The sequence below is a fragment of the Stenella coeruleoalba genome (genome assembly GCF_951394435.1).
Source record: "Stenella coeruleoalba genome assembly, chromosome: 8".
Lineage (NCBI taxonomy): Eukaryota > Metazoa > Chordata > Mammalia > Artiodactyla > Delphinidae > Stenella > Stenella coeruleoalba.
In genome coordinates, this window is record NC_137154.1 from 64,844,727 (window position 1) to 64,872,045 (window position 27,319).

The window sequence follows — 27,319 nt, forward strand, 5'->3', positions numbered from 1 at the left end:
AGATTATAAGGATTATGTAGATTGATCCAGGATTTTGGACACAGGAATCTAAGTTCAGAACCTACACTTTTAGCCATTATAATGTGTTTGCCTTCTAGTTTAAAAAGTCATTCTTATCATTAATGAACCTTCCATGAGTGGTACTGTGTCTGAGCGTGATACTAGAGACTGGTGATGCCAAAAGAGAAAAGAGACGTTCCTTGGATGTGAGAGGTTTACATAACCATTAAGCTGAAGTGTGACAGTCAGTATTGGGCTGCTTGCATTGTGGTGAGTGGCTTAAACAGCTTTTATATCAGAGTTAACAATTCACCACATCTGGAAGGTACTAGAAATTTCATCTAAAATAAGTTAAGAGATTTCCAACATTTGTCTGCTACATGGTGCATCAGGATGAACCCTTATACTTGTATGACAGTTTTCAGAGCCAACATGCTTTCACAGAAATAATCTCTTTTTTTAATTCATCAGTTTAAGCCCGTGGGATAATTAAAGAGGCATTGTTATCCCCATTTGCCAAATGAGGAAACTGAGACTTACTTAACTGACTTGACCAAAATCACAAGCCTAGTGAGGAGAGAGTAATAGTCAGTAGAGCTTGCAAGCGTCCAAGGCTCTTAAGGTTTATTATTATCTTTATTACATTTTCCCTTCTAAATCTGGAGCCTGATCTGGTGCCACTTCGTCCACGTTCCTGTTATTCAGCAGGTAGTGATAAAGTGGCTATCAGAAGACCTGTTTACTCTTGATATAGTCACTTTTAAAAAAAGTTTTCTTTTTCTGCTGTCTCAGAATTCATGTTAAATAAAACAAAAGGCAACAAAATTAAAATCATTATTTGTCCTGGGATAAAGGGCTTGCTCATAACTTTTTTCTCTTCTTAGATGTGAAAAGTATTTAGTATTTGAGTGAAAGTGAAATGGCTCGTTAAGTCAAGCAAAATGGATTACCTTCTTCAGTGAACATTAGTTGAGCATCTATTAAATTCTAGGCAATGGGCTTTGTCCTAGGGATAGAGAGATAAATAATCTTCAGGTCCTGCCTCATAGAGCTCACAGTCTCATGGGAGAAGGAAGGGGAGAAGACAGTATGTACACAGTAACCCTAGGTCTAAGCCATAAAGAAGAGAGGAAAAGAACTTAAAAGACTTTCTTTGAGAAGGTAAAGCATCGGACCAAACCAGATTGAGCAGCTTTTATTTCACCAAAGAAAACACCTTGGAAGAGGATCCCTTGTGAAGTACCAATCATCGAAGGGCATTCCACATTTCAATAGAAATTTTTTGTGTTTATTTGTGAATTGGGTTGCATAGTCAGAATGCTGCTCTAGAGCTTAAATTAAAAGAATATTAATAGAATAATAGAAGTATTCATGGTTCCTTACAAAGGGTTCCTTAAAAGTATTTTGAATATCTTCTGTTAGGCTAATTTCCAGTTAATTTAAATTTTTTCATAGCTAATTTAGGACATCTACACTCTTCATGCCCCAAAGCTCTTCTTTCTGTCTCTATCTATGTCGCTCTGTCTGTCTCTCTCTCTCATGTACACACACACATAGGCACACACTCTGCCAGGTGCCCCTGCTTGTGAAACATCTTATTCTCTCATAACCCACTCTCTTTTGGTAAAAGATTTTACAAAACAAAATAAAAAATACAAATCCCAACTTATTCCAATAAAGCAAGAGATACATTAGACTTATTTAGAAGTTTCAAATAGTTCTTGTATCCAAGGTGAAAATGTCATTTACAGATTGGGAAGCTTATCTTTGCTTTTGGATGGGACACTTCTTCCTGTCTATAACTATAATTACAGCTTAACTATGTTTACCAGATACTTAAATAAACCACATTTTCATTCATTCACTTATTCATTATTCCATTCACCATAATGTACTGTTTAAAGTAGCTAATAATGCTTCTATAGTCTCTGCTGCAGGTTTATAATTCTTTCCATTTGGGCTTATTGCAGAACTCTAGAACTGTCAATTAAAATAGTTAAAGCTTTTCAGAGTTTATAGCTAATAAAATATCAGTGAAAATTACTTCTCTTATATAATAAATTCATATATCTTTTAGGCACTTACTAAAGCAGAGATATACACACAGTTACACACACATGTGCACACATACTTTTGAGGTACTGTTTTACGTGCTTTACAAATATTAACTCAGTTTTCAAATAAAATGCTTTGTGATTATATTCAAGGTCATAATAGAAATAATAATGCTAACAGAATATTGAATGTTCCAGGTTCTTTTTGGTATATTATCTTCAATTCTTAAAACTACCCTACAGAGTAGGTGCTATTTTCCTTACTCCAAAGAGGCAGGCCTTGAGGATCAGGGTCCGTAAGCCCAAGCTTACAAGGTTTATGAATGGGGAACCCAGTATTAGAAAATGACTCCAACGCTCATCTTATTTCCATTCATCTTCCGTATAAGTAACAATGTCAGTAATTTTAGAAACAAAACTATGAAGACTTATTATTTACCTTTTCTAGGCCCCATTTTGCAAATAAGTAGCAGAGTTAATAAGGATGGCTAGTGGAGGAGCTAGTGTAGGACTTTACATCGTGTTCCCTCATTTGGGTTCCTATAGATGCACTCACTACATATGTTTAATTTACAGCATTCAAACCATTTACTGAATACCCCATGTGCAAGGCACTGTGATAAGGAGCACGTGGATAACTCTATGCCATTGATAAGTTCATAGCCTGGAGTGGGAGGATGAAAGGTAAGCAGATAATTTTCAAACAACGTGAGAAGTTTTATTATAGAAACGGATGCAAGAAGGACTCCTAACCCATACTAGAATGTCAGGAAAAACTTCAGTGAGATATGATCCCAGGGTAAATCTTGAAAGATGAGTAGGAATGCAGTATGAAAAGATGGGTACGCAGGCAGAAGAGACATCAAGAGCAAACAGCATGGTGTGCACGGGGAAACAGTGCTTGGTGTTTTTTACTGTAACCTAGGGTAAATAACACAAGGTAAAATGCATGGTGTGGATGGAGAGGCTAAGAAAAAAATGTGGTCAGAGTTGACATTTAGATAAAGTACTACGGACTTGAGGGAATGGAACTAGAGATAGAGCGACTCATTCTATTGTAATAGTTCATGTGAGAGATGTTGAGATAATTCCTTGGGGTAGTGATAATAGGAGGAAAATGAGAGAACAGTTTCAAAAATATTTAGGAGGTAGAATGAGTAGGATCATCGATGAGTTTAAGAGAGAGAAGTGCAGAATGCTACCTCGGTTATTGCCTTGGGTGGTGCACTTAACTAAGTTAAGAAAATATAGGAGAAGGAGTATATTTGGAGGAAGAAATAAAAAGCTTCATTTTGGAATATTGGGTTTGAGATGCTGGTGGAACATACAATTGGACAAATTCAGTAGGCACATGGGTTTAAGAATCCAGAAGTTAGGGGACTATTATGTACTTGGGAGCCATTAGCATACAGATGACTGCAAATACCGCGAGAACGGTTGAAAGTGCCCACAGAGAGCAGGTAAACTATGGGGTGGTGGAGGGAAGGTTTACAGACTTGCTCATTCTACCTGTTCAGAAACTCCTCTAACACTGTTAGTGGAAGCATTCCCTCTAAATGTTTTCTGAGTACCTGCTATATGCTAGATACTGAATTCAGGGTTCCTCAATCTGCTATTTTTTTCCCTTTACAGTCTCCAGACTTGTAGATCTGTGCTCAATATAGCTTTGACACTTTGGTTTCTGGGCCATAATCTTAGCGTGAAAATCTGTCACAATAGGTTTAAGAGATTTAAGAATGATTTGTTCTGAAATTAGCTTTAGTTGCCGTCTATGAAGTTTTTTTTTTTTTTTTTGATTCCTTTTGTACCTCCTTTGTCCAGGAAGCTCTAGTTCCTCTTTACTCAATTCTACAAGAGCCCATGTTCATCTGGTGAATTTAAAAGATATGGGGGTAATCACTAAGGATTGGATAGTAAATGTAATTTCTCCATAATGATTTGAATAAAAAATTCCATTTCTTTACTCCCTTTCCCCTGTCTCTCCCAATATCTACTAGACACTGGATTACTGAAATTTCTATATAGGCTATGTGGTCCAGAATGGATAAATGAGTCCAGAATGAGGTGAAAGACCAGAATAAAATGAATAAATTCAAAGAAGAATGTGTGTATTAGGTGAAATAACAGGTATTGTGGGGATGATGCCTGAAACTAGAAGGAAAAGGGAGAGTTTGATATTAAGACATAAGGACTCCTTATGGGAGGGAGATTCAGGTAATATGTTTACTAGAGGTAGGATGGCTAAAACGATAATTCTAATTGCATTAGAATTTAATCATTACAATTGAGAAATGAGCCCATGGTGATGGTTTCCTCTTTATTATATAGACACTAAAGTAACCCAGAACGATAGCAGAGCTTGGGGTGGACAGAAATTCTTTACCTAGAAGTTGGTAGTAAATAGTAATTTTAAAGAAAGTTGAAAGATAGAGGGATAACTAGATGTCAAGAGTCTCAGTGAAGGCGGTTTTTCACTTTTACATTTCTGTGTGACATATGTCTGGAAGTAGCATGGAGTTGCTGACCCCCAGCTCTGTGCCCTGAGGAATATGTGATGTGGAAGGATAAGTAACCTATGAAAGGCCTACAGGGGAAGAAATGTCCTTAGGAGAGAACCAGGTTTTAAGGTAAAGAAAATACAGTAAATGGAGTGTTTAATGAAGAGGTTGAAATTGAAGGAGGGTCTTTATCAAGAAATAGGGATTACAGACAGAGCCTTCAAATGGTTTAGAAGGGAAAAGTCCAGTGGGTGAAACAAAGACCAATATGTGTAATTGGAATTTCCCAACACGATACTGTTTCTGAGATGCTAGGAAGATTCCATGGTAAATTCTCTCACCTTCCCTTAATGTCAAGTGCAAAGATTTTCCATCATCCACGAGTGAGAAGGCCCATGAAGCAAGTGCTGTTGTGAGTAGCTATCCCATGTTTTCTGATACATATTGCAGACTCTCTGAGTATGTGGTTGAGATGAGAGGGGGAAAACGGCATTGAGATCCTGGAGGTCTCAGGAGTAGAGGGAAAAAAGGGACAGAAGAGGAGAAAGCTGAAGGTGCCAGAGGCACATTTCTCTGACTCCATAATTTAGTCAAGGCCTTGTCCTGCCCAAAGTGTTGTTCCTTCCAGTGGCTAAAATTATCTTGAGAAATAGTTTTCTCTTTCCCATCTTCTCTCCCACACTGACTCCCACTATGCCGCATACTCCACTCTTTGAAGGAGCGTTGAGCTAATTCTTCTGAACTCTGAACGATGCCCAGCTCATTTTCTGCTCCCACACTAAGTATCATTCAGTTTAGTGCAAACCACAGGGAGACATTTTCTCCTATGTGTAGAAACCACCGTACACACATTTTACTTTATTCCATCCTCCTTTAAAATATTTAGAGGGAAAAAAAAAACCCCAACAGTGGTCTCTATTAGAGGTCAATGAAAGGAAGATGGAAAATGTTGGAAATTTCATGTATGTTTTCTGTGTAAATTCAATATGGAATGGTCACCAATAGGGCAGGAGAGGAGGATTGGGGAGTTAGTGTGTAGGAGGGTGTTTTTAAAGGAAATTTCTCATTTAAACCATTATGAATGCATCCCATTTACGAAGTAAACTTAAATCCTCTTTTCTTCAACTGCATTCTGTTATTCAGAATAGAAGTATGGTATGAGCAGAGATAAATGATATGGAAGGAAAGAGTCTTTTCCTCAAAAATAAAAATTATTGAAGGAGTTATAGAACAAATCACTTCGTCACAGAAAACCCAGTAAGTGATTTTCACACCAAAATTTCTGTCAAGAAGGCAGAGTTTTGAGGCTAAGATTAAGCATAAACCTAGAAAACTAGAGAATTACAAAAAGATGATGAGTGAATAAAACTTGTGAATGAATATGTGGATGAATAAATGAATAAAATGGAAAGGTAACTTGGGGGGGTTATCAAATCTCCAAAGGGCTTTGTTGTTATTATTGTTGTTTGTTTTGCTTGGTTTTGTTTTGTTGTTTTTTTTTTTTTTTTTTTTTTTTGCGGTACGCGGGCCTCTCACTGTTGTGGCCTCTCCCATTGCGGAGCACAGGCTCCGGACGCCCAGGCTCAGCGGCCATGGCTCACGGGCCCAGCCGCTCTGCGGCATGTGGGATCTTCCCGGACCGGGGCACGAACCCGTGTCCCCTGCATCGGCAGGCGGACTCTCAACGACTGCGCCACCAGGGAAGCCCTGTTTTGTTTTTATGAAGTGGAAACTGAAGCAACTTTGTAGACTTAGGTCAAGAGACCAAGGAAGAGAGGAAAAAAATTAAAAATGTTTGGGGAAAGGGAATACCTAGTGTAGAGTTTTGAGATAAAACAATTACAGAATAAAAGGAAAGAACACACTTTTTTCACTTATACTTCATAATTAACCAGTTGGCATATACTGCAGGCTTCATCTTCACACCATACCCGGAATCTGACCATTTCTTACCACCCCCTCTATTTACTACCTGGTCCAAGCCACTGTCATCTTTTACTATGAAAATTACACTGGCTTCCCAAACTGGCCCTGCTTCTGTCCTTACGAAAACCCTCCCCACCACCCAACCCCACCTAACCATATGCAGTCTTCAGACAGCAACCAGGATAATCCCGTCAATACAAACATCTTTTTTATCGCTTCTCTGCTCAACCCATCTCCCTGAGTAAATCTAAATTTCTTATAACGGTTTACAAAGTCCTGTATAATCTTCTCCCTCTACTGTTTCTCTGATCCCATAACTTACTTTTTTCCCCCTTCCCCACTTTGTTCTGCTTGAAGACACCAGGCATCCTCCCACCAAAGTGCCATTTGCTTTGGTCATTTCCTCTGCCTTCAGTGCTTCCCCACAAAATATCTTGAGAGATTACTTCCTTTAAATCTTTTCTCAAATGTTCCTTTCTCAATATAGCCTGCCATGACCACCCTGTTTAAAAATGCAACTGTGACCTCACTCTTCCTACCATTTCCTGCTTTTATCTTATCCACCATAATTTATATTCTACTTATTTGTTTTATTTACTGTCTTTTTTCCCAGTAGAACCTTCAAAAAAATGTGAGCTCTATGAAGCATATTAGACTGTTTTCTTCACTGCCATCTTTCCAGTGCCTATGACGTTGCCAAGCTTATTACGGGTGATGATATTTGTTGAATGAATATATGCATAAATGAATGAATAAAAGGAGAACCATGTTATGGGAAAATATTCAGGTGGGGAGGAGGAAAGATGAGCAAGCTCATGAGAAACGACATGAGATCTCTCAAAGTTGGAATGATAATCAGTGAGAGGAGAAGGGGTGGAATTTGAGGTTTGTGAAAGTATGGGTAGAAAAGTGAAATAGCCACTATGGGCAGGAAGTTTATGGAATAAGCAAAAAATATAAGGAAAATGATTGGCAGGTAAAACACAGTAGGTTGTACAAAAGATCCTCATTTTAAAAAAAGTATTTGCCTCTCTTTCATATAGCCCCATTCTTCATACCAAGCTATCCCATTCTGACATTGAGGAGTTAGATGCTGATTAGACTAAGATGATGATGGTGACCCATTTTACTCTCCGTTTCAGCCAATGATCATGGGAGAGGGTATTCTGGACATTTCTAATGATTTTTTTAGTCTTATCAAGAAAGCACTGGAAAACATGGTCCCTTTTTGCTGTGGACAGTTGTTTGGATGTGATACCTGACAATGTTACAACCATGCAGCAGGCATGAGAGAAGTTAAGGCAACATTGCAAAAAATGGTGGCATGGAAGATTAAAAGAACATAGGTCCTAGGCAATGTCTCTGAGCCACTGAATTAGCCTCTTTTTTTTTTTTTTTTTTTTTTTTTATTGGTACGCGGGCCTCTCACTGTTGTGGCCTCTCCTGTTGCGGAGCACAGGCTCCGGACGCGCAGGCTCAGCAGCCATGGCTCACGGGCCCAGCCGCTCCGCGGCATGTGGGATCTTCCCAGACCGGGGCACGAACCCGTGTCCCCTGCATCGGCAGGCGGACTCTCAACCACTGTGCCACCGGGGAAGCCCAGAACTTCTTTTTTATGTGAGATTGGTTTCTTTATAATGTAAGCCACTGTGAATTAGATTTTAGATTCTCTAATGCCAGCATCCTCCTACCTCTTACCTTGCTTCATTACTTTCTCTACCAAGGCTGAGTCCAAGAATTTCTAAGTTGTTTATAACGTTTACTTATGCTTAGGTATTTATAAGTGTGTGTGTGTGTGTGTGTGTGTGTGTGTGTGTGTGTGTGTGTTTATGAAAACCCTAAAGAAGCAAGTTACTACCAAATACTTTATCTTACCTAACCATTTGTATTCTTTTAAATAGTGTTCCTTTTTTATACATATTATTGAATATAAAAAGTGTGAGAGTCTTCATAGAGTTAGATTTGTATAGGAAAAAAAGGAGGGAGATAGACGGGGTAAAGCACAGTATTATGTTCTCAATAATCCACATTTAGAGAATGCCTAAACAGTTGGCCCTTATAACCATGGTACAAACACTACTGTTCACTTATCAAAAGCTATGGTAACTGTAGTCACAACTAGTGCAGTATTGTGATTTATAAGATTTCAGATGACCAAAATATATTTTTCATATACATTTGGTCTTTCTCCACCGTTCCCGGCTCACAGCTCTAAAAACTCTTGAAATTTCCTAAGTATTGAGAGTGATAAAAGTGTCTTCTGTGATATTAATGAGGTGACTTTTGGAACTCAGCTAAGGATGGGGCCTGGTTGCCAGTGGACCGAACCATGTGATTAGAGGGTTAGAACTTTCAATCCCACCCTTTTGACCTCCAGGGAAGGGGAAGGGGCTGGAGATTGATTTCAGTTGCCAATGATCAGTGATTTAATCAATCATACCTATGTAAGGAAGCCTCCATAAAAACCCGAAGGACAGGTTTGAAAACTTCCAGGTTGGTGACTTGTAGAGATGTTCAGAGTGCAGTGCCTGGAGAGGGCCTGGAAGCTCTGTGTCTCTTCCCACATACTTTGCCCTGTTCATCTCTTCCATCTTGTTCTGAGTTCTATCCTTTTACAATAAATCGGTGATCTAGTAAGTACGGTGTTTCTCTGAGTTCTGTGAGCCACTATAGCAAGTTTATCCAAGCTGAGGAGGGGATTATGGGAACCTCTGATTTATCGCCAGTAAATCAGAAATACAACTTGGACTTGGGACTGGCTCTGACTTCCAAGGTAGGGGTCGTGGGAACCTCCAATCTGTAGCTGGTTGGTGACAGCTGTAGGGGAGGGCAGACTTGTGGGACTGAACCCTTAACCTGTGGAATCTGATGTTGTCTTTGGGTAGGTAGTGTCACAATTGAGTTGAATTGTCAAGACACCTAGTTGGTGTTCAAAGAATTGCTTGTTGGTGTGGGGAGAACCCTCCCATAATTGGAGCTGAGTCCAGGAACCCAAAATAACCAGTTATTATCTGTTCAGTGTTGCGTTCTCAGACTGATTAACTAGCGGGAACTATCGCAAGTCCAAGCACTTACAAGGACTTAGATAAAGTTTTTGGTTGCATGTGTTTGCAGAACTGGTATTGGCCGGCATAGATTTGCTACATATTTCCCTCAATTACCTTTCATGTCACTAGACTAGGAAAACATCAGGAAAAACAAAGAAGAGACAAGTGAAGAAAACAAAGCTTAGTGTCTCTATGTACTTATCCGTTACCTAGTCAGTTATAGATCCACATAAAAGTGGTCCTGGCTTTACTCAGTGACGATTTTGGAATTCTCTTCCAGGCGCCATCCTATTTGAACCGATTATAGCAAATTTAGGAGCCAGTTTTTGTTTCTCAGTTCTCCCTTTCCCTTTGCCTCCCTGGCTTTGGACAGGATGTTTCTGCCTTTAGTTTTCAATCTTCACTTCGGTCCAGTCATTGCCCCCACTTTCCTTCTGTACCAGTACAACCTTTATAACAGCTCTGGGCACATTCAACCTCGTTCCCGTGTTGGTTTACTCCAACACCAGGCTAGACCTTTGGTCTCCAGGCAAAGTTCGCATCGAACACCTACCCTAGGTGATATCTTTAGCGATCACCCAGAAACACAGTTTCTAATTTTAAGATGTATGAGGCAGAGTGCACACACTACATTTTATTTTTCAGATTTATTGACACATTACCCTTAGGATCATCCTACTTTTTGATCCTGACAGTGATAAAGTAAGGAGAGAAACTATGAAATATATTTGAATAGCATTTAAAATATTGCAGAAAGCTTTTCTTATATCATTTAATTTTCTCAACAAACTAAGTAATGTAATTATTATTCAGATACAGAATCTATGGCTCAGAAAGCTTCCCAGAGGGGGCTTCCCTGGTGGCGCAGTGGTTGAGAGTCCACCTGCCGATGCAGGGGACACGGGTTCGTGCCCTGGTCCGGGAAGATCCCACATACCGCGGAGCGGCTGGGCCCGTGAGCCATGGCCGCTGAGCCTGCGTGTCCGGAGCCTGTGCTCCGCAACGGGAGAGGCCACAGCGGTGAGAGGCCCGCGTTCCGCCAAAAAAGAAAAAAAAAATATTGCAAAGGAATTCCCCACTTCAGTCTCATCCTTCTGCCCTCTCTGTGCCCATACATAAGTAAACATATTAGAGTGGTTTACTACATGTTCTGGCAGATCTTGTGGTCTCCATGTACAGAAAAACAGCATTTGCCCAGACTTGAAATGTCAATTTGATTCATTCAGAGATTTCAGATTAAAAACAAAAACTGAGCACGATCAATAGGCCCAGAAAATCATGTCAGAAATGAATATAAGTTGCAAAAGTATTTGAGAAGCTGCCAGGGAACATAGTACTCTGTCCTTTATAAAATAAAAGGAAGGTAGAAGTTGACAGTTGAAGAAGTGATGCAAATAACCAATTCAAATGTAAAGAATCAGCTATATTGACCCAGTAATTCTATTCAGAGGAGTTTATCCTAAAGAAATAATTCAACAGAAGCTTGAAGGCTTCTTTGCAAAGATTTTTCCCTTCAGTGATATATAAAATGGCAAAAACTATACAAAACAAGAAAAAACAAACCACTGGAGAATAGTTTAATAAATTACAGCATAGCAGTATTATGGAAAAGTGTTACATTTTGTATTGAGTAAACCCTTTCATTTAGCTTCCAGAGAACTCCCAAAGGTTGTATTTTAATCTCACTTAGGATAAGAACTTGTTTTCAGATATGAATCATCTTTAAGTCATTGCCTTTTCATTGTGTACTTTCCTTTGACATTGCTATTTGTTTCACAATCAGTAGAAACTCAGGAAGATACAGATTTGAAAACTAATTCCAAGGTGCTTTACAAGCTTACACAACATCCTCAATAGGGAAAACTTTTCAGGGAGGAGCAGAATGTTGACCAGAAGGAGGGTCTCCATATGAGAACAGGACCAGCCGAAAGAAACATTGCAGTAGCATTAATTTAACATTGCTGGTTGCTATCTTAGGGTTGAGGAGTTTTCAGAAAAAATAATTTATTCTTCCTAAAGACTGATGAGTAGTTTTCCAGCAGGAATTTTTCCTAAATTTCCTTGTGCATGGAAACTGGAAAAGCTTTGGAGTCAGACCAAGCTGGGTAATAATGACAGTGAGAGCCAATATTTACTGAACCCTTGGAATAGACCAGACACATTCTATACCAAAGTGTACTGATTTAATCATTGCAACAGCCCTTTGAACTAGGTACTTCTATTATCCCTATTTTACAAATGAGGAAGAACTAGGACACGGGGAAGTTTAAGGAACTTGCCCAAGGTTACTGGATTGGTTAACTATGATGCATATTATCACTAAAATGCTGGTTATAAACACTAACTGGGCCATTTGTTGGGCTATTCTGTCTTTAAATTTTAAATGGCTTAAGGGACACAGGCAAGTGTGCTGTTTTTCAAATCTTTTCATCTTTTTCCTGATCTCCTGGCTTGAGCCGCTGCCTTTGCTTGTTTTTGACCCTTACTACCCTAGAAGATTGGAAGCCTGATCCCTCTTCAGTGTTGACCTCGATTACGGTTTGCCCTTAGCAACTTGGTTTTCTCCATCTGAGAGCCATTGGAGCCCACACCTCCGTGCTTCTCTATGGAAGCAGATTTGCTCTGTAGCTAATGGGGAATCAGGGCCCCTCATTCACAGTAGTCCCTTGCAAGGCCCTGTTCCCAGTTTCGTATTCACATTTTTCAACCTTTCCCTTAAATAGAGCCCCCCGCCGACCCCAACTGCATGAACTTTAAGTCTCACAAAACTTGAATCTACCCCTGCTTCCCAGAGTTTGCCTCCATCTCATAAGGATATCATAAACTAGCTGTGTTACATTAGGAGACTTGCTGACGCTTTCTGAGTTACAATCTCTCTATCTGCAAAGTGGAAATGCTGGGGATCGGTGAGGTAATTTATGAAAAATGTTTGATCTTAGTAGGTGCCTATTACTGTTATTTTCCTACCTGTCATTCTAATAACTTCTATGTCCCGGCAAGGTTTTCCCCAAACAGTTCTGATACAAAATTTTTTGTCCTGTTTTCTCTCCATGTCCCCTAATACTTATGAAACTGTGAGTCCTCCTACGGGATATGACCTGTATCTTCTCCGTTAAATCCTGTGGGTTAATGAATCTTGGATTTTTAGCACCGTCCAGACCTGGCTTACATGCTCCCACATGCCCTAACTTAGGCTGCTGTGAATTAGACTGGATTTGAAAATGATCTGGAGACAGGTGATGTTCTTTTCATTTTATCTCAGCCTGTCGCCCCTGTTAATCTCAAATAGAACCCTATTCTCTTCCTTCATACCCTCATTTCAAATTATAACTAGATATTAGCTGGCTTACTAGTTTATGATCTGTCCTGCTCATTAGCCTGTAAACTTCATGGGAGCAGGGTCACAAACACCTAGCATGGGGCCTGGCATATAGCAGCAACTCAACGAATGCTTTTCTGCATGCGTGCAGCCACGAAGATGGTAAAAGCAAGAACATTTATCAAAGGTGAGGCAGTAATATTTATGCAAACCTGACTCCAACTAAACCGGCTCTCCCCTTCTGTTGTACACAGATGGTCATTCACCAGTTCTTCTTTTCTCAACATAATTGTTTTGTTTGTCACCCTCCTTTCTTCTTCTAGTCCTCTTCCTTCACCTTGGTTGTTCCCATCTCACATCCACACACAAAACTTTTCCTTCTTTTTTCTATTCCTCTGTCTCTTAGGCTACTGAGGAACGCACAAAGTGTTTCCAAATATTGCAAAAAATCTTAGTTCCCATTTCTCTCAGCTTTTAAAATCACTTGACTTTGATAAGACCAAGATGAGGTAGTGGTAGTCGAGGGAGGTTGGGGAGTTCCTGGTCCCTGTATGTATGTGAGGGGTGAGGGCTGGGTGAGGGCATGCTTACTGGGACAGTTAACAGTTGCCTAAGAGTGGGAATGGCACCCAAAGAGAGGGAAGCAGTCTCAGCAAGTCCTGGGTCTGCCAGATTGTGCTCTTACATGAGCTTCAGGAGAACCATCTCCACTCCATTATACCGGACACAAGGTATTAATCACAGGTCTATGGCTAGGGACTGCCTGTCCACTTTCCTTCTATTCTTCATCCCATTGTTTTAATAGTATCATTTTAATAGAGGAAATTATATTCTTCCTGGTCTTAGGATAATGTCCTATGGTTTATTATAATCACATATAATTACAACAGATGTATTTACTAATTTTGCCATTTCTAAGCAGATTCCTCATTGTTCAGTGTCTATCACAATAAATCTGAAGTGAGATTTAATTTCATAATGGTAGATAACCAAAGAAACATTACATAAAAATGATGCTATAAGTTCTTATCTTCAGTGTTTAGTCTCTTGTGTTTCTTAAGTACTTATTATGTACCAGATACTGAACTAGTAGTTGCATGGTGATATAGAAATTCAGGAGTTGATAATAATAGAATGTAATAAAATAATGTATACAGTTATACAGCATAATGTATATTGCATGTATATACATATATACACATACTACACATATACACACACAAAATACCACACCTATCTCTATATAATCATATACAAATACACACATATAGATAGATATACAGTAATTCTCCAAGTTTTTCTAAATGCATTGGGCTTTAGTTTGCTTGAGATAGGCAGTACATCATGGTAATTGAGTGTACTGGCTTTGGCGTGAAGCAACATGGGTTTGATTCCTAGCAATACCGCTTACTCACTGTGTGATTTTGGGTAACTTATATAACTTTTCTTAAATTTCATCTCTGGATAATGAGAGCAGTGCTACTTAACTCACAACACTGATGTGTTACATGGATTTTAGCATTTATTTTCACAAAGACATTATGAGGTCGGTACTGTTATCATCCCCATTTTACAGATAAAGAAACTGACTCACAGAGTGGTTAAATGACTTGCTCAAACTCACATGGCCAGAGGGGGCAAAGTCAGGCACATACCTGGGCTGTTGAACTCTGACACTTGTACTCTAGAACGTTAGATTAAAGAAAATAACCGAAATTGCCAAAGGGATGACTAAAAGAGAAAATAAAACAATTTAAAAAAATCAAGGAGAAGCCAAAGAATAGGAAAAGGAGGAAGAGGAAGCATATGTGCCAGGCACTGTTAGGAGTTTTTATACATTGTCTCAAAACATCCTTACAGCCCTGGGAAGGGGTAGAGATGACGTTTTTAAAACGAGAACTGTAGTTCACATAGCTGATGCATGTTGATGTTGCAATGCAATCTAGGTCCTTCTGATTATAAATAACACACTCAGGCACATATTGTGCATCCAGATTTGTAGCATAGTGCTTGGTTCTGTAGTTGGCTTTAAGAAAAATACATTTCACAGCCTCTGAGCTCAAGGAGCTTAGAATCTAATGGGGATGACAAACATGGGTGCTGTAAACAAGAAGAGAACGCTACATTCATGGTGAAGGCAACAACACCTATTGTGTGGGTGGCTAGAATGGAAAGATCCTAGGACTACAATGGAAGGTGTCATGGCGGACCTTGAACCTCACCTGGCCTGCGAGACTGAAGCTTGGTACCTTGTGCACAGTTGCTATTTGTTGAATGCATAAGTGATGAGCAGAGTTAGTTAAGTGAAAAGACATAGTTCTTTTTCTGTTACCTTTCCTCCTCACACAGAACCTATTAGAACTGAAGGGCTTAGCTTTCTCTTTCATCCCTAGAGAGAGGGCAGGGTGCAGAGAGGGGAGGAGGGCGAAACCAAGAGGGGCAAGCTTACTGCCTTGCCACTTAATGCCGGGGCAGAGACTACATCTGTGTCTCAATGCCCACAACAGTGACTGGAGCCTGGTAGGGCTCCATGAAGAAATGTGCTGCATGAAAGAATAAATGAATGAGAAAAAAAGATGGATTATTTCAGGGAAGGCCTACAGAAAGAAACATGACAGCCAGGATCCACACCATCATGTTATCCTTTCTTTGAGGCCTTTCCCTTCCCCTCTTATGTAACTATTTCCTTTTCTGTGCCCCTGCAGACCCCCCTACAAAGACTTAAACCTCCTGCAGCTCTCTACTGACATTATTTCCTTACATCTCTGGCTCTACTAAGAGGAGGGGAGTTATCTAGGGGAAGGAAGGTATTGTATTCATCTTTATATCTCTAGTGCCTAAAATATCAACTAGCTTAGCAGACAACATGATGAATAATAGATTCTCAGCAAAGAGTACCTAATTATTATTGTTGTTTGGATAATAAACATCACTGAGTAGAGAACCTTGCTTTCCTATGACTCACGTCTGCCCAACTTTCCTCTTTCTAGCTTGTTTATCTTGTCTGTATACAGCTTACATCTTTCTACCTCTTGTATTACCGACTCCCTTTCATTCACTACGTTTAATTTTGATTCTATTCTCCATAAAAGTGTGTATTGCTCCCTTGTGTCTCCTTTAGTGAAACTGCCCCGGAACCCCTTTTTGGCATTTCTGCCCCCTCCTGCGGGTCTCTGCTGCCCTCTAGGGGGCCTTGTTCATCACATACTTCTCGGGACCCAGTTTGATCGGCGCTTGGCAGCACAGACTTTGGTTGGGATTGCTGGGCTTATGGCAGGGCTGCCAACCCCCAAGGCTCCTATGCCTGCTTGTGCAGCCCCCAGTTTATAAACTTGTGGCTGTCTAGTATAATGGGTTTAGGAATATGAACCTGGGGCATAAGCAAGCAAGGAGGCTGGCAAGAACTGAAACCCACCACAAGTGGAGGTTTTGAGGAGGTTGCCATGGGATATCAGTGCTTTTGGTACCGAGAGGATCCTCAGTTGTGAGTATCCCACCTGCATTTTGCTAGTTTGCATATTATGTCAAAGTTTATTCTATGGAATCCAGCATCCGACTAATGAGAGTGTTCTACCTGATAAATGAAGGATGATTTCCATCTTTGCTTGGGCCTCTGTGATATAACGAACTTCCTCAAAGAGTTGGGGCCTCGGACTTCTCTGGTGGCGCAGTGGTTAAGAATCTGCCTGCCAGTGCAGGGGACACGGGTTCGAGCCCTGGTCTGGGAAGATCCCACATGCCGTGAAGCAACTAAGCCCATACACCACAACTACTGAGCCTGCGTGCCACAACTACTGAAGCCTGCATGCCTAGAGCCTGTGCTCCGCAACAAGTGAAGGAACTGCAATGAGAAGCCCGTGCACCACACCAAAGCATAGCCCCCGCTCGCTGCAACTAGAGAAAGCCTGTGCGCAGCAACGAAGACCTAATGAAGCCAAATAAACAAATAAATAAATTTTTTTTTTTTTATAAAAAAGAAGAGTTGGGGCCTCACTGGTTTTGTTTTTTTTTTTTTTTGTTAAAGCCCAAACCAATATCTGGTTACCATGTCCAGTGGTGATGACTCTTAACTTTATCTAATTTGACTTCTCTCTAACATCGGAACTATTGATCACTCCTTCACGTATGGGTCATTCTTTTTTCTTTTGTGTTATCACTTGTATCTAGGTCTCAGATGTACTTAATACTAATATTCAGGAATTCTTTGTCTATTAATCAGACTTTCCTTTCTCTAGTCCGTGGGCTCTGCCCTTTGCTTTTCCAAACTGTACTTCAACCACCAAACTCTTTGGATTTGCAGGCCAGTTTTTCTAGCAGCTTCTTGGATTTGTTCACTTAGATGTCTCTTAGGATTTTCATGTTTAACAATTCCAAAACGGAGCTCATTTTTCTTCAGACTTTCTCTCCTTTCCCTTACCATCTTTGGTCCCAAATTTCTGCTCATTTAGTCTGATTATCGTCAAATGCGAATGGCTCCCGCAGCCCTTTTATTTTAATGTCTCTCCTGGACTTCTTCGCTGATTTCATGGGGCATAGTATTAACATCTCCAAAACTTCACACTTGATTTTATCCTTCAAGCTTCTCCTCCCCGAGTCTGAATTACACAGGTCCCAATTCTCCCATTTATACGGGCCAAAAACCTAGGGTTCATCTTTATCTTTAGTTTTTCTCTTTCCTTCACATACAACATAACAATGATTAAGTCCTATCATTAAACTTTCTACTTGAAACCATCATAATCTCTTACCTAGCCCATCCCCGTGGTCTTCTAGCTGATTTCTCCCTTCTCTTCTTTCCACTCCATGTTCTATTCTATCTGTGTAAACCAGAGGGATCTCTTTAACATATTAATCTCATCATGTAACTTCTCGAAGCTGCCAAAGCTTCCCATCATATTCAGGACAAAGTACAAAATCTGTACCTCACCTCATCGGATCTCCAAGTGCCCATCTACAATTTTCTCTTACCATCCTCTCACCTTATTTTATTCCATGCACAGTGGACTTTGCTTGTCCCCTAAAATGACAATCTGATTCCCTCCTCAAAATCTTTTCACTTGCTGTTCCCTCTGCCTGGAACACTTACCCTCCACCTCTCCGATCTTTACGTATCTTATTTTCTCTCTTCATTCTGCTCTCTGTTCAACTTCTTCAGGGAGGCTGTCATGACACCATAACTAAAAATGTCTAAAATCACTCCCTATCCAGCCCACTCTAGTTCTTCACCTTTCTTCGTTATTTTAATAGCAGTTATACCTATATGGAGTTGTATTATGCATTTGTTTACTTTTTATTGTCATTCTCTCTGACTGCAGTTGAAGTTCTGTGAGGGTTGAGATTTTGTTTTCATTACCACTTTATCCTCAAAGAGAGAACAGATCCTGGTACACAGCACATTCTCAGTGAATAATTGCTGGGTGTAGTGGTGAACAAAGTTAGGGTATTGAAATGTATTCCAAGTCGTCTGTCACATAACTTTTGCTTTATTTTCAATGGGACCATACATATATATATATGTATATATGAAATATATATAATGTATTATGTATTAGTACTTTTTTATTGCAGTAGCATAGTTAACGTAATGCAGTTTGGTGGTAATTTGTCTAAATAAAACTTTCTTCCTTTTAGAAAGATGTCTGTATAAAAACGATAGCATTCAAAACTAGACAGAATTTTTCTGTGTACTGTGGGGAATTCATAAAGATTGAAGGTATGGAAGAAATTAAAAATTTTTATTACAGAGATAAGAAATCACACACATTATAATAACTTAAAGGGTCTCTATCTCATATATATATACACATATACACACACAGACACACACACTCAAACACATACATATCTCCATCTAAGTGAATGGTGAAGTCATTAATAATGGGCTATATATGTTTAGAGCTTCTGTGGACTAGATGGTGAATAATGGCTTTCTAAATGGCATAAGGTGGATCAGGTAAGAAGAGTGAGGACGAATTAATTTCATGGTCAGTAAATAATCTGTAGAAGCAGCAGTGTACAAGGAGTGTTTGGGGTCCATGTGTGAAGCAGCTTGATCTATGCAGAAAATTAAAGCTCAGGAGAACGAAGTAAGGTTGAAAAGGTAAGAAAGATAACCTGAAGACATTCTGAAGAGCTCTGAATTGCCAGGAGTGTATTTTTCAACGTGTGGGAACTGAGGAGGTGCCGACTGGTTGTGAGCTGGTCAAATGTATTGGGTTTATCACTATTGCAATAATTCAGGCGTACAGAGATAAGGTATTGGATTGTATAGCAGTCGTGGAAATAAAAATGAGGATAAAAGTGTTTTAAAAAACATTTAAAATAGCATGTAATGTCTCAATAGCATCTAATCTCTAATTAAATACGTCCAAGTTAAGGACAAGGACAAATTAAGCACGGCTAACTTTTTGATGGTGGGAAGTAGCACTTGTTACATTTAACAGAAACACAGAGAAAACAAACCATTATAGAAGAATCTATAAAAGAGTGATTTTTGGATGTGTTGATATTGAGAGGATGCCAGGTGTGAAGGTGGAACTATTGGATTGTCATTTGGATAGTCAAAACTAGAACTCAAGGAAGAATATTTGAGACTTGAAAGTACAATGACGGCTGAGTTCTCCAAAGAAGAGAACACAAGGAGAAAGGAGCCAGAGACCATGGATTGACCTTAGTGAACGCAGACAGCTAGGAGACAGGCAGTGGCCCTGAACTCTGAACCTCTGTGTCTGTTATCTCTTGCTGGAACCTCTTCCCCCACCTAAGCAACTCGAACACTCCTACTTATCTTTCTTTTCAATGTTACCTCCTTTGTGAGTTTCTTTAGTATATCACTGAGAGTTGAAATTCTATAACTGATTCTCCCTTTGCAGACCGACAGGAATTTTTTTCCAGCCAAGGGGTAATGGAGGATATAACAGGGCAGAGTGCAGCGGGCATGAGGAGTCGCCCGGAGTCATGGGGTCAGATCAGCTCAGTCCCAAGCGAAGTATACAATCTTAGAAAAATTATTTCATCTCTCAGAATCTGTACAAATTAAATAACATATTACACGTAAGATCAAAGAGCACATTGAAGGAGCTTGTTCTCTTCTTGGATGTGGTATGTGTTAGGAGTTTTTGGGAGGAATGCCAGACAAATGGGGGCAGGGCAAATGACTCAGGAAAGGTAGAGAACTTATTTTAGCCAAGAAATTAGAGAAAAGGATATTCCATCTTTACTAAGGGAAACTAGATTACTAGATTTGAGGGAGGAGAAGGAATAGTTAACTCACAGAATTATGCCTGAGCCATATTCTTTTCTGGTATATTCTGCAAGCGATATGACTCGCATGCCCCAGATATGGTGTAGCTAGGCCAAGCAGGGCTAATGCAAATAAAAGGAACATTTCTGGAAACAGAACTTTGAAAAAAAATGCTTAGTTTACCCCACCCTCCAACAATTTATATCAGTTAATCAAAAACATTTAAATTCAAGTAGTGACAAATGAGACCACTAACATCACATGCAAATTAAAATTCACTGTAATCGCAGCATTTAAGAATATCAGTTCATTATACAAAGGGAGTGTTTTAGATTCAATTCATCAAAATCATCCAGACATAGCCTTTTATAGTTCCACAAATATACTTCAATTATTGCAGAGCCAAACTAATTAATCATTTCAAAGCATTTCTCTTCCCCAAAATTAAACACCTGAAACATACCATTCGTAATACTATAACCCACCAGATCTAAATCTTAGCATTTGCTTTCTACATGCCCAGTGAGAGACAGAAATACATTTTTTCTTTTCAGAAATACATTTAAATGGTATATTGTTAGGCAGTGGTAGAGCAAGACTTGAAAAGTTGACTTATTCTCTTGGAGAATGAACTACCATTGAGTGCTGATTCACCATTAGGGAAGGGACTAGGTCTTCACCAGAGACTAGAGAAGTGAATTTTTGCTGCTCACGCAACACATATTTACTGGAGAGCTTCTTTAAAAAGGCACTGTGTTAGTTGCTGGTGATGGAGACATAGAAGGTAATGCCTACAAGAAACTTACGGTCTACCAGGGAGAAAGACACAAACTGACACTGTCATACAACTTGAACAGTTCTATATGGAGTTCTGTCAGGAGATCCAGAAAGTCCAGGGGAAATACAGTTTATAAAAGAGGTGTTATATTTGGGTTAGGAATTGGAGGGTAAGAAGGTGTTTTCTAGGTAAAAGGATGACAGATAAATGCAGATATTAGTAGAGGCAGAAAGAATAGAATATATACAGCAGGAGTATGACAAACAAGGAAATGGCTGAGGCGTGGAATATTTGGGGAACTATGTGCAGGCTGGCATCGCTAGCGTACGTAATATGTCAGGGGGGAACGTTGGCGGATTGGTGGAGCGGATTGGTGGCCAGGCCTCAGGTTGAGAAGGTCAAGTCTTCAAGAGCCAGGTCTTAAAGGGCTTTGTGAGCCATGTGAAAGAGTTTATGATTTTTATATTTTAAGGCATGTATACCTACTAAGTTGAAGGCTGGGTAGCGTGATCAAATTTGAACTTTAGGAAGATCACTCTGGCAGCTGTTGGGACAGGGTGTACATCAATAATAGAGATTTAGGACATTTTGTCAGTAGTTCAGACAATAGGTGATGGGGTCCTGATCCAGGGTACTATCATTGAGAATGCAAAAGATAAGGTAAAATAAGTAGAGAAAATGGTTGAGGAAAGTGAAGAGTCAGGAATGACACAGGGTTGGGCAAGTAGGTTGAAGGTGTAGCTTTTATCCAGAGAGGAAATATCAGAGGAAGAAGAGCCTTCAATGATAACTTCTTTTTTTTTTTTTGAGAAGTTTTCATTTTATTCAACGTTGATTTTTTTGTTTTATATGCAAGGTAATTCCAAACTTGCTGTTGGGGCAATAAGTATGAAGTATTAAAACTAGGACCAAGTCTTAAGTTGCAGAAATATATACTCTGAGATAGTACAACAGACCCATTTTTAAGGCAATGAGAATTGTACATAGTTTCTGACAAGTTCTTTCACTTAGCACTTTCACAAGTGATGATGAAATCATTATTTAATTTCTTGGTCAAAATAATACTTTCCTCTGATGACTTCTGTCTCTTAGATGTTGTAATTATCCAGGATGTCAAATACATTTAATTCTAAAAATTTGACTTAAATATTTGCGTGAAGTAGGTGCTTAAGAAATGTCTGGTGAATTTTAACTGTATCTAATCACTTTTAAAAGAAACCTTCGCCATCTCAAGCAGTTTTAAATTGGCAACTTTAGAAATAGTCTTCATTTGAAGAAAGGGAATAAAAAGAAATCATAAAAAATAAATCATAACTGAGAAAAATGAAACCATATATTCAATCTGAATCTGCCTTTACGAGACATATCCCATTCCTGGAGCAGTTTAGTTCAAGTCAGTGCTGTCTGCCTTATGCAGACGTTTTAGCCAAGAAACTGAAATGTCCTTCTCATGTTTTCTTGTTCTGATGACCAAGCCAGATTGGCTTTGGGCCGTAACTGGATTATAACTCAGTGGGGTGTGGCAGACAGTGGCTCTAAGGCTCACAGAAAGAGAAAGTAGTAAGGGAAGCGGTTAACAAAAGAAAATGGGGCAACGAATAATCATTTCGTTTGTCGAGGAAGTTAAACAGGAAGACATCCAGCCTAAATCAAATTACAGTGATGATGACACTTTCTCAAGTCTTTCTCAGTCCTGACCTTTTGTTGATTCCTACATACAAACTCTTTACTACCCTTTCAAATACAGTCATAGTGCTTATAATTTCTGACAGTGAAGGCCGTGGACTGCTTGGATTAGGATTCAAGGTCCAGATCCTTTCCAGGTATCTGTCCTTGGGCAATTGGCTTTACCACGCTGTCTCTCAATTCCCTCATTTATAACATGACGCTGCTAATGTTACCTACTTCACAGGGTTGTCTTAAGGATTCAGTGAATGTTTATGAGGCGCTGATAATAGTGCCTGAAACACTGTAAATGTTCAATAAAAGTAAGCTGTCGTCAGCAGCATCATCCCTGGGGTTATCCTTTTCCTACACCCTGTATTTCACCTTCTCTTTTTTAGGTTCTGCCTGTTTAAACTTTTGGCGGGAGTGCCTACAAGCTTGATTTTAAATCCAGAAGCAGTGACTGCCTGACCCCATCCTCGGTGTCCTTTCTCATCCCCCTCCCACCAGCAGACCCCAGCCCCACCTCACTTGCACTGAGCCCCAGATATAAAATGCTGCGGAATCTAACTCATTAATTTTCACTGAAGTGAAAGGCTACCTGCCCCGTTATCATGCTTTGTTCCTCTCCAGAAATGATGTGACTAAGCATGTGACAGGGAAGACTGGCTTCTGATTCCGAAGGTCAAGCTTTAGAGAAAGCCTTAAGTTTTAGTGCGTTTTAAGGCTAAAGTTCTTAACTGCAACAGTTGAGTTCAAACCCTCGGTTAGCCACTCACCACTTTGGGCAAGTGTCTTCATCTCTCTAATCCTCATCAGTATAAGGGGCACAATGACACTTTTGAACAGGGTTGTTGGAAGAAAGGAATTGGCTTAAATAAATAGCACTCATGGACACTTGGTGTATCCTCAGGAAATGGAAGATCTTGATAGTAGTCAGTTTGATTCCTGAAGACTGAACACTGGGAACATGACCTATTGGATTTGAAAGGCATTTCTGGTGGCAAAAGTGAGTGGTGGGAGAATATTTAGGCAAGGCTCCTCTATGATGTATGAGAATAAGATGTATGTTATAAAAATCTAGCATCCACACTCTAGGGAATAATACTGCTTTTTCTCAGCTTTTATATGCCGTACCATTTTTATAGGAGTGCAAATGTGAGCTCAACAACCTTGAGAAAACCAACAAGTTTGTATTAGGAGTCTCATTCAGTTGGTACAGCTGGGAATCAGTGCATCTACTGTTAGCGCTGCTTCTGCAGAAGTTTGCCTCCGGCTGCGCGCATCAAGTTCTGTACAGGCCCACAGTGGCAGTTCTCTCTCACTGCTACACAAGCTGAGGGCATCTAGAACCGAAACGCTGTCTATCTACCACCGGAGATGCCTAGAGACCCCCGCCTGCCACCTGGTGGCAGGAGAGGGACCTAGTCCGCTGACTGCTGGGGGGTGGGGACGAGGGTTGTGGGACAAGGAAAGGAGGAAAGAAGGGGAGAGTCTGGGCCTTCACTAGCATCACTGAGGATGGTTAGAAATGCCCTGGAGTTGAAAGGCTGTCTGGTCCTTTCAGCCCACAGGTCGCTCTCTGTCTGGCACCATTCTCCCCAGAGAAGCAGTCACAATGCAGTATCTGCACAGTGACTACAATTAAATGAAAGCCTCTGGAAACATCCAAGGGGAAATTAGATAACATGTGCTTTGATGCAGGGATTTGGAGTTTGCAAGTGAAAGAGACAGGCAAGACATCAGAAGTCTGCATCTGCTGAGCTCCCATTCGGCACATTAACATTCTGCTGATGTGTCTTTGCAAGTTCTTCACTGAAGTCAGTTTGCTCAGTTTTTCTCAAGTATCATCAGATATTTCCAACATCCTTTAGATTAAAACAAGTCCTAAAATTAGACTCCTGTTGTGAGTGGAGGTTGAAATCGAATTTTTTCTTATATTTTCATTAGTTAACTATCGAAAGAGAAAAGTGCTTGCCAGTCCATTTGGACCGGAGCATTTGGTTCTCGTTGTGCTGTGCTGGCAGCCACTAGCTCTGTGCCTGGAGGAGAAAAGCCTCCTCTTGCCCTGGACCATTCTTCAGCGATTGGCCTCACACTTGGCTGTGCCCAGTGGCTGGATGGCCCCTGAGAGACGTGTCCGCAGTTCACTTTGAACTCAGGTTCTCTCTCATTTCCCTCAGATGCTCCTTCCTCCCCACCCCCGTCCCCCAACTCCCACAATGTCCCAACGTGTCTGTCTGAGTCAGAACACGCTCTCCGGTGTGCCAGACTCTCGCCAGTGAGTCAAGTGGGCCCAGCTTCCCTCAGTTTCTGACCAGGACTCTGGTGGGATCCAGAGTGAAGTGGACAGGACGTAACCTAGGGAGAAGCTGAGATGGATGGTGTAGCACAGTGGGGCCCTTTTATACTTTGAGGAGCGAAAGTAGGGCCTCAGTAGGGCTTGATCTCCTTTTTCTCTCCTGTGCGACCACAAGGACAGTTTCCTGAGTTCCTGCTCGGATGCAGCCTCGGGATGAATAAAGAAATGTTCTTGCCTCAGTGATCTCTGGTAGAGTGCGTGCGTGCGTGCGTGCGTGCGTGTGTGTGTGTGTATGTGAGTGAGAGAGAGAGAGAGAGAGTGAGTCACATTTGACCAGAGTAAAACCTCTGAGAATGTCATGGAACCTCACAGGAGTTTTGTGTGGAGAAAGCCAAAGTCTCCTCTCTTTCTGCCTGAGGCAAGATATCTTTTTGGGAGTGCTGTGGTCAGTATTTGTTCTCCAGATCTTACCGAGGGTGTTTGTTTTCCACTGCTCCTGTAATGAGTGACCACAAACTCAGTGACTTAAAACAATACAAATTTATCATTTCACAGTTCTGTAGATCAGGAGTCCAACATGGCTTTCCCTGGGCTAAGATCATGGTGTTAGCAGGGCCTCATACCTTCTGAAGCTCTAGGGGACAGTCCATTTCCTTGCCTTTTCTAACTCCCAGCGGCTGCCTGGACCTCTAGACCTTCCCTCTATCTTCTAAGTCAGCAGAACAGCATCCTCAGATCTCTCTGACTGATATCCCTGCCTCCTTCTTATAAGGGCCCTTGTGATTCCGCTGGGCCGACTTAAATAATCCAGGATAATCTCTTCTCAAGATCCCTAACATAGGCACATCCTCAAAGTCCCTTTGTCATGGAAGGGAACATCCTCATAGGTTCCAGCAAGTGGGATGTTACCATGCTGGGGAGTCATTATTCTGCGCACCACAGAGGACATCCATGCTGATACTGTACCACTCCATTACCTCCTTTGTTCTACCCATGCCGTCTAAGACTAAAGAAAGTGTCTTTGCTTGGTTGCTCTTGCTTTTGTTCTTATGGCAATTTTATGTGAGGACCACATTCTGAAATTCTGGCCAATTCATATCCCAAGGCCTTTTCACATCTCCTGTGAGTTAACCACGCCCTCCCATTTGGCACTGATGCAGTTGTGTATTTGGACCTGAGTGCAGAGGAATGGTGGCTGATCTGATTGGATGTTGGCTTCAGGGAGGCAGATGTGTATGCCCCACAGCCGAAAGGGAAGAGGGTGGAAGAACATTTTAGAGTCATCTCCGACACTAGATGCGCAGAGAGTGGAAAGTATGCTTAATAATCCAACCAACAGCAAGCCTCCTGTAATAGCAGTGTTATTATCTTATCCCTAGGTAAGATAATGGGCAGGCCATGCCCTAGAGTTTAATGAGCCCACGGAGCCGAAGTCCTAATATGGGGCAAACAGGAAGAAGGGACCATCAGCCACTTGATATATCCCCTTTAGAGCTTATCAGTCATGCTGTTATGGAAAAAACACGGTGTTTAGACTCAGAGGACCTTGGGTTTGAACCCCACCTGTTTCCCTTAACAGCTGTGCAGTCTTGGACAGATCAGTTAACCTCTCTGTTCTTCAGTTGTCTCACTTTTGAAGCAGAGAAGAAGAAGAATATCTAATTCACATGGTTGTTGTGAGCTTAGAATATGGAAATTTGCGGTTCTCAAAGTGTGAGGCCCGTGTCGGCAGCACATACATCAATATGAATATTACCTGTCACAGGTAGTTGGGACCTGCTTAACAAATGTGGGTTGTAATTTTCCTTATCCTCCCTGAGAGCCTCATTAGGTTTACCACGCTTTGTTTTCAGTTATCGTTTGTTTCGCGGAAGAGCAAGGTCAGTGACAGATCTGTTTGTTTACCAAGTCATGGTCTCTCTTTTCCTCTCCAACTAAAAAAGCCACATGAATAACAAATTAGAGAAAACAGTGTTATTCGTTTGCATTTTTGGCTGTGCCATTTTAACTCAACAGAGAGAGTCACGGTTCTCTGGCAGCTCCCACCATGCTGGGTATCCGTTGTGTTGCCTCAGAGCCAGGCGGGGCAGCAAGCTTGTGCACGTGAGGGATGGTGTGATTCTTTCCATCTATTCCTTTTTTTTTTTTTGGTTAAACGTAAGTGAACAACGTGAGCACACACTTGCCTCACCAAAGAGAGCTTCGTGTTACATTCTGTATAAATATTACCACAGTGATTCGCCATCTCCTTTCTACACATCAGGTGAAATGGAGCCGTATATTCTAGGTCAAGTTAAAAGTCAAAAAGTTTTTTCGTGAAGAAATATAAATGCACTACCAAAACCACGAGGGGAATGAGAAAAATGGCTAAACCACAAATCACCTTTCAACTCTGAGGAAAGCCTACCCTGTAGAAAACTAGTTTAAGGGGAACTTCTTAACCCACCACCTAAGAATACGATGGAAATTTGGAAGGCAAGTGGTCCC

At 40.6% G+C, this 27,319-nt stretch overlaps 1 protein-coding gene across 1 annotated transcript in view; it reads left to right on the forward strand.

Annotated features, from left to right (window-relative positions):
• LOC307190408 (uncharacterized protein) overlaps positions 1-3,065 on the forward strand; it is a gene marked incomplete at its 5' end in the record, with an annotated part of 31,552 nt that extends 28,487 nt beyond the window's left edge. The window contains one exon of the mRNA XM_079929572.1: positions 2,631-3,065. The remainder of the gene's footprint in view (positions 1-2,630) is intronic.
• Positions 3,066-27,319: the final 24,254 nt, after the last annotated feature.